Below are 8876 nucleotides of genomic sequence, written 5' to 3' on the forward strand. Positions count from 1 at the left end.
GTTCCTAGACTGTCAAGATAATTCAGGTGCTCAGTTAAAACGAGAATTGCAGATAGATCCGCTATCTGTCGCAGATCTCCTAAAGCCAAGAGATATAATAGCTAAGGCCACACTAACTGTATTTCTGAAAGATGGTCAGCTAATGGAACGTATATAAACAGAGCAGCCAAAGAAATTCTATCATTTCCTAAAAATCAAAAATCAAATATAACCTGTTTAACCAACCGCCGTTCAAACAAACAAGACTGTAAGTGATTGTCTATGGTGTGTTTAACTGTTAACTATGATACTGAAAGTGGGGTGTTACTGTGATAACGGCTATACATCTAGATAAACACATCTATTTATATTATGCATAAATATTTAAGATGAGCAATTTTTCAAACGTTCCAAATAATGTTACTTTAATGTACTTTAATCAAAATATATATATATATTTGCCGAAAATATACGCTATTGATTAACTTTACTGGGAAATAAATGTGACTCGTGGTTTTCGTTTCCTCTAGGTGATTACAATTATGCGCAGTAAGTTTGAAAATAGAACTTAATAACAATGTATTTCATAGGAGGAAAACATAGTTAGTCATCATTTGAATACCACTCACACCTGCATCACATACACACAGGATACAAGATACAATGATAACGACTGTGGCGTTTTGTACCCCTTTGAATTACAGCATTTCCAAATAAATAAATGTGTATTTTGCATTCTGTCCGGGGAAAGTGATTTGATCCTAAGGGGGTTGATTGTATTCCGAATGGAGTGTTTTGGTCCTGAGAGGGGAAGAATTGGATCCTAGGATAATTTCACTCGAGTGTGTGTTACTTCTACATGTAGGATCAGTTCGCTGTGGTGTGATTCTGTCTTAAGACAGTGAAATGAGTGTAATGGGAGTGATTTATTTCCGCCACACTGTGATTCAAACCCACGATCATAGGTTTCTGGCGTATTCAAGTATTGAGAAGGTGCATGTCATCAGCAATATTCCAATCTATATCACAGCTGCCTGTAACAAGGAAGTCTGGACCAGGCAAACCAGTAACCGAAAACATGATAGTTGATCCGTGCCATCAGGTTACGAATACGCTTTCAGCCAAGTCACACAGCCAACTATCCGATCCGCATTTACGACAAACATGAGACACCAGTGTCACATCTGTATATGAGAAAATGCTAAAATATTGGGGAACTGCAGTCAGTTTAATATTTCAATGCAACGACTTTGTACGTTTGTTTGTGATCACGGTGTAACAACTGCAACTGTCGAATTGAACACAGAACATGATATCTGAAGACCACGACTTAATATTTCTAGGTCAGGTGAACACGATGTATTTTTTATTGTAACATGAGAGTTAAGGATGAAGGACACGAAGTGTGTGAGCAAGGTCCAAGCAAAACGTATTTAGTTTCAGCCCCCAACAGTGGCGTTATGTAAATCTCTGATGGAGTTATTCAAGGAAAAGTCCAAAAACCAATGTAACGACACAATAATAGGTTTTCTCCCTTTCAAAATAAGGCTGTCTCATGTCAAGGCGCTGTGTTCCAATAACCATGGGTGTCATTAAACAAGATTAAAGAAAACATGGTAATATGTTAACATGTTTAATATTAACAACTAATTGTACCAATAGACGATAATAAACGGATAAAAATGCCCAATTTGCGCTGACAAAGGTCTCTGATAAATTATATCAGAACAAACACACAAGCGGCTGCGACCAATTAACAACTGACGTAATTAACTCAACACTCAAAAGAGTGAATAACCCCGACTGGTTTAATAACGGGGAATAAAAAAACACAGACGGCCTGTCCCAAAAATATGTCACTTTGACGAGAACGTCTGAATATCAAACTAGTCTAAATGACTAAAGATTCTGTCACTTTGACTGAGCAAGGAATACTAAAATTCCCCCAAAGCTTGACAATTACGGGAAGGTCGGTTATCCACAGATTGCTAGAAAAACTTCCTAGTTTCTGAATTTAGCTTAATACCAGAGTAAGTCAGTACTAGATCAAATCACTTAGTAACGAAACCTGAGTTTAGAAGCGACCACCCAGTAAAATATTGCGCACGGACTTCAGGGAGTCAGAGAGGACATTCTCTCCCTGACAGCCGTGGAATACAAGAGTCTGAGGCCCTTAGCCAACGTGTGTTTCTAACCACGAATAACAAATTAACTACTATATCCATACTGAAGATGTAAGTATCAAAATAACACAAGCTATCCAAAGGTATGATTAAAGATTTACAAGAAGCTATGTACACTTATTTTGGAGGCAAAAATGATCATAAATACATGAGAAATATCTGAGTGTACATATGGGTGGGTGGTGGTGGTTTGTTGTTTAACGCCGCACTCAGCAATATTCCAGCTATATGACGGCGGTCTGGAAATAATCGAGTCTGGACCAGACAATCCAGTGATTAATATCATGAGCATCAATCCACGCAATTGGCATTGATGACATGCATCAACCAAGTCAGCGATCCTGACCACCCGATCCCGTTAGTCGCCTTTTACGCCAAGCATAGTCACCTTTTACGGCAAGCATGGAATGCTGAGGACCTATTCTACCCCGGAATCTTCACGGGTCGAGTATATATATGAATTCCCCTAATGTTTGAAAATCATAGTTTTACAAAAAAACATTTTCAACACATGAATAGCGAACATATGGGAGATAACAAACATCAAGTCGATACATTAAGTCACAAGAGAGTGGAATAGCAGGGTCACTAATTCTTTAACCATGAATATAATGACACTGTACGACGACGACCGCCGGACTTTGCCAAGTGGTGTCGGAAATATAGTGAGGGAGCGGTGTGCGGTCACCAGACTGTGACAAGGGTAGATTTAATGACCCGTTGATATCTTACTAGCACATATCGTCCTAACTGTAGTTGTTAGAGATTAGGCCAGAGTGCTTGGATACTAACACATTCCCGGCAGAAAATCGATGACATTTTGAGCAATGACAGTTTTTCACTATCCATTTATTTGAAGATACATGTAACTGCCGCCCAAAAATGGTGTAAATATTGACACGTTAAAGTCTTGATTGTGATGGCTGTGAAATCCGACAGCTCATTTATGATACTTACAATATTGTTTGTTCTATTTCAGACAACCTGGAGATGAAAAACAACATACTATTATTTTTTGTCTGTCTCTCTGGAGGAGTAATTTGGGCGTGTACGTTCCGTCATGACGTGAAGTATGGAGGGATATTTGTTAACTGTTCCAACAACAACCTATCCAATGTACCAAATGATCTACCCCAAAATACAACATCGCTCAATTTGAGTACCAATCACATTGTCGTGTTGCACATTCAACCCAACAGTTCCTTGAAATACCTGGACGTCTCCAACAATAAGTTATCAAAGCTACAAAATGGGACATTTGAAAGCATTAACAGCTTAGAGGAGCTATTCTTGCAGAACAACAATCTGATGCTCGATTCCACCAGCTACCCAGATGATGTCTTCCTTCCTCTACAGAAACTTCAGAATTCCATCTGCACAACAATGATCGAAAGTCGGAGGGTAGCTATCCAGAAACTGCTTTCGGTAAACTCAGGAGTGTTGTTGAATTGAAAATTGACACATTTGAAACCTCCACCTTTGGATCTGGGTTTGCCAAAATGACCAGTCTCAAAAGGCTTCTTTTGGGGTTTAATGGTTGCAAGATTCAAAGAGTGTCGAACGATACGTTCCGATCTTTTAAACACATCCCAATTGAAGACCTTGATCTTCGTAGTTGCCCATTAGAAGCTGTACATAAAATGTCATTTGTCCATTTGAAAAGCCTCAAGGATTTGAATCTTTCTCATGGTAAATTAGTGAGCCCAGTAGAAGCTGTTACATCTATGTATGGTTTAAATGGGCTAAACCTGACACGTATTTTACTTGATGAAATTTACAACTTCCTTCTTTTTAGGTCTGGTACTGTTGAACAAAGAATTCTTACAGGTGAAGTGCTAGATAATATACAAGATGTATGCGTTGAGCAGTTTTCGATGAAGAAAAACAAAATAGCATGGATTGATTCTTCTCTTTTAAAACCAAATTCAAGTTTCTCAAAGTGCCTTGTACATATTGACCTGTCTGATAATGATTTGCTAGGAGACAGGATTATTTTATTCCAACTTGTCTTTGCGCCTCAATTAGTGTTTGTGAATATTACAAATCACTTGAGAAGAAACGAGTTCTTCTCATCAATGCCTCAACACAACTCCTTGTTGTCGGTACCAACATTCAAGATCCCCTTACCTCCAAAACTAAAGTACCTTTATATCCATGGCACGCTGAGTGACATAGGCTACATAAACAGTAACATTGAAGTGTTAAATGCTGTATCGCTCAAAAGTATTAACTTTGAATTTAACGGATGGTATGCCTTCCAATATAATGTATATGGTTTGGAGAATCTCACTGATTTAGACATCTCTGGAAACTACTTTACCAACATGAATCCTGATTTCTTGAAATCTTTCCCAGGCCTAAGAACTCTCACGATGTCTCAGATTGGCTTTAGCAAATACTTTCTTCTTCATCAGGGACGTCAGATGTTTTTGCCATTACGTAACTTGAAAAATATTATCCTCAGTCACAATGATTTAGCAGTCATGGATCCTAAGATATTTTCTGGAAATCAACTGACTGCTATTGATTTATCTTTTAACCGTTTTGAAAGTATTCCCTTTGACATCACAACAACTCCGTCTCTGCAACGTATTGACCTCAGTTCCAACTCACTGCCTGTGTTATCAGAGTTAGAGAGGACCCTGTTTGATTCCCTAGCAGCAACAAATAACTTCACGTTGAACCTTGGCAACAACCTTCTGTCCTGCGGATGTGAGAATTTAGGCTTTGTGTTGTGGCTGTTCCACACAGATGTGAAAGTTGAAAGCAGAGATGCTTATACCTGTGTATCTGATAGTGGCCATATTACACCTCCATCTTATATTTATGATCATTATGATGAAATATGGAGAAAATGTTCCGGACCAACTTGGCTGTCACTATCTGTTTCTGCCTTTGCACTGATTATATTATTCATGATTCTAATCTATTTGATAAACCAGAGAAAGACATTACTCCTAAACATCATTTACCGGATGTTTGGGTTGGTAAATGTTGCCAAACCGCCAAAGCGTACTGACTTTCCAAACGATGCCTACATCGGCTACAGTGACTGCGATTATCAGTACATCTGTCACACTATGAGAGAGCACCTGGAAGACAGACATGGAGTCAAACTCTTCCTGAAGGACAGAGACACCATCCCTGGAGGACAAATAGCTGACGACATCATCAACGGTATAGATTCCAGTTGGAAAACGCTCCTAATTCTAAGCAGATCATTTCTGGAAGATCAATGGTGTAGCTTTACTGTTAATCGTGTTGTGTATTCCTCCTCTATACTACCCGCAGGAAGTGTCGTTCTTGTGCTGTATGAGGACGTGAGACAAGGGGACATCTCCCCGGCCCTGCTGAATGTTGTGGAGGAGAGACACATCTTCTATGTAAAGAAGTACATGGACGATCAGGGGAGACTTTGGAGAGACGTTAGTCAGCGTATCATGACTGAATCAGAAATATAAAGAAAACGATTACTCGCTGATCTGTGGATATGATATCATGTCTTTTGCACATACAACCTGAGACTAACATGCATTTGTTTGTCCAATGTGGTCAGTTATTTCATTAATATATGGAAGTGTCACTCGTTTTGTGAAAAGAATCGGTTCAAAAGTCTCAATGCCCCAACAAAACCTCACATGTTCAGTCTATGAAATGGAAGTATTATGCCTTCTGAATAATAAAAGAAGGTCAACGTGTTGAATCTTTTAAATCCATTCTGGACCAGGGTGCCAATTGTGGTTATAACTAACACTGTGTGCTCAAGTGTGTCTACTTGGGTTGTCATTTCTTCCCTATTCTCATGTCATATAGCCAGTAAACATTGGTGTCTTACATCATAATAGTGTTATCATTTCAGGAATTTTTAAGATCTTTTTAAACTTGTGAAATTATGAATGCCCTAATAAAAAATATTTTTATATTAGTTTCAGTTCTTTTTTCTCTCGAGTACGCATTGATTTCGGAGCCCAGGCCACATTTTTTTATATTTGCTGGGTGAATCTCACGATTCTGCTCTCAATATTTCCGGGTCATCATGTCATATTAGCAGTGATTCATATTCCGGATGTTTAACCAACATATTGACACATGTTTCATGTAGTCCTACATTTACTGACTGTATCGTGAGATAGTTCCCTGGTTAAGTCTGCAGGTTACCACATTTCCGCGGTGAACACTGTTTTCTCTACTTTGGACCCCGTGGCTTTGTGATATACATGAACAAATAACTTCCGAACATTATTTACAATATTGTCCTTTCCGACGATAGTTTTTATCGTGTCACTAAGTATTCACAATATGAGAGACAGTGTTAGAAAATAATATTTCTGGAATCTTTAATAATTGTCTTGGTTTTAAATCGCCAAGGTAATAATAATACTATTTCGAGGATCTTTTCGTTCAGCACCTTAGAAATATTTGAGTTGCAGATCAAGTACATGAACATTAAGGTTTTATTTCTCTTTCATCATTACTGTACACGTAAAAACATAATGATTCTACATTAATACGACTATATGTATATGTGACAAGGTTAAAGGTCAGCAAAAGCAGGTTTTTTTATAATAATGAAATTAACTCTGTCCCTCAGGTAAATCCCTGGTATAATTGATAGAGCGTCTGTTGGTGTTCGATCCCCTGGCCGCCTCAAACCAAAAGACAATAAAATATGGTACTTGTTACCCTGTCTGGCGCTTTATATAAAGGGGATAAAACAGGGACTTGTCGACTCGGTTTCAGAATGGTGTGTCTAAGTGGGGTATCCATGTTAAACTGTAAAACTGACACACGTCAAGACTAGAAAAGTAGACACACATACACGTGCATCACGTCGTCGCTATATGGGTGAAATAATCTTAAACGTCTTTAATAGTGTGTTCCTGCTTTCGTTATTAAAAATGACACCAATACTACTTACATCATCCGGGTCCCGAAAGAAACCTTTATATACTAATACTCACGTGAACCTATCTTTTCTTAATTGTTTTCTCACTGTATGTGTGACGCAGAAATAAGTTGAAGTATACAGTCATAAAACGCCTCTGTATTGATCCAACGTCATTTGAGCGCAGTTTTCTCAAGTACGGGACATATTAGGAAGACATTATTTGTTAACAAACCATGGTGAAAACAGCAGTCCGTTGTGTGTCAGAAGAATGGGAAAGTCATGAAAGGGAAATAACTCCTTCCGACTAAAGAAATGCAGTAAAGCCTCATAAACTATTATAACACTAACTTGTTATAATCTCGCTTATGCCTACATTCAATGCCGAAGTGTGGGGAAAATAACAACAGGAGGGTTGATTGTGGAAGAAATGGGCGCAGCCTTATTTATGAAGCAAACGTGCATAACATTGATTCGCGCACCGATTAGGTCGTTAGGTATTAGCATGTATTTTAATCCAAGAATACCCAACAGGAAATAATTTAAGGAAACTTGTTTCAGACTGGGCGTTGACAAAATAACTCAAGAGTCCTTCCAGAGAATTGATGAAAATATCGCGTTGACAAACAAACTTCTTAGCTGTTTAAGTCTTTTTTAAGAGAGTGACTGGATGAGTATTGTTTTACGCCAGCTTTAGCAATATCCCAGCAATATCACCATGGGGGACACCAGAAATAGGCTTCAAACATTGTACCCATGTGGGTAATCGAAACCGGTTCTTTGACGTGACAAGCGATCGCTTTAACCAATTGGGCTTCCCGGTCCCCCACACCCCCTCTTTTAAAACAAAACCCAGACAATAAATGAATTATTTGAGACCATATGTATCTTTTGGTTTGAGTGGGTGTGTGAGAATGTATTACGCCGCTTTTAGCAGTAGCACAGCGATATCCCATCGTGGAACCCGAGAAATGGGGACCCACATTTTGTACTTAGATAGGGAATCGAACCCGCCGGGTCTTCGGCGTGAGGAACACAATTTACAAAACACACACAACAATGCTAATTATCACTTGTGGAAATGTGCGGAATGGTGTACAATCAAAGAGCAAATGATGAGCAAAACCCTCCCCAATTTCTCTCATCCACGGGCTTTCTTCAGCCCTCCTTAATTTCTCTCACCCCGGACTTTCTTCAGCCCTCCACAATTTCCCTCAACCCCGGACTTTCTTCAGCCCTCCCCAATTTCCCTCAACCCCGGACTTTCTTCAGCCCTCCCTAATTTACCTCACCCCGGACTTTCTTCAGCCCTCCCTAATTCCCTCACCCCCGGACTTTCTACAGACCTCCCTAATTTCCCTCACCCCCGGACTTTCTTCAGCCCTCTCTAATTTCCCTCACCCCGGACTTTCTTCAGCCCTCCCTAATTTCCCTCACTTACGGACTTTCTTCAGCCCTCCCCAATTTCCCTCACCCCCGGACTTTCTTCAGCCCTCCTTAATTTCCCTCATCCCTGGTCTTTCTTCAGCCCTCCCTAATTCCCTCACCCCCGGACTTTCTACAGCCCTCCCTAATTTCCCTCACCCCCGGACTTTCTTCAGTCCTCCCTAATTTCCCTCACCCCCGGATTTTCTTCAGCCCTCCCTAATTTCCCTCACTTACGGACTTTCTTCAGCCCTCCCTAATTTCCCTCACCCCGGACTTTCTTCAGTCCCTAATTTACCTCACCCCCGGATTTTCTTCAGCCCTCCCTAATTTCCCTCACTTACGGACTTTCTTCAGCCCTCCCCAATTTCCCTCACCCCCGGACTTTCTTCAGCCCTCCTTAA

General features: G+C 39.8%; 1 pseudogene; it reads left to right on the plus strand.

The window, feature by feature from the left end:
- The first annotated feature begins 1592 nt into the window (after positions 1-1592).
- On the plus strand, positions 1593-5963 carry LOC139475930 (toll-like receptor 4; annotated as a pseudogene).
- Positions 5964-8876: the final 2913 nt, after the last annotated feature.

The sequence above is a fragment of the Haliotis cracherodii genome, unplaced genomic scaffold (assembly GCF_022045235.1).
Source record: "Haliotis cracherodii isolate W230 unplaced genomic scaffold, xgHalCrac1.p SCAF_3, whole genome shotgun sequence".
Taxonomy (NCBI): Eukaryota; Metazoa; Mollusca; class Gastropoda; order Lepetellida; family Haliotidae; genus Haliotis; species Haliotis cracherodii.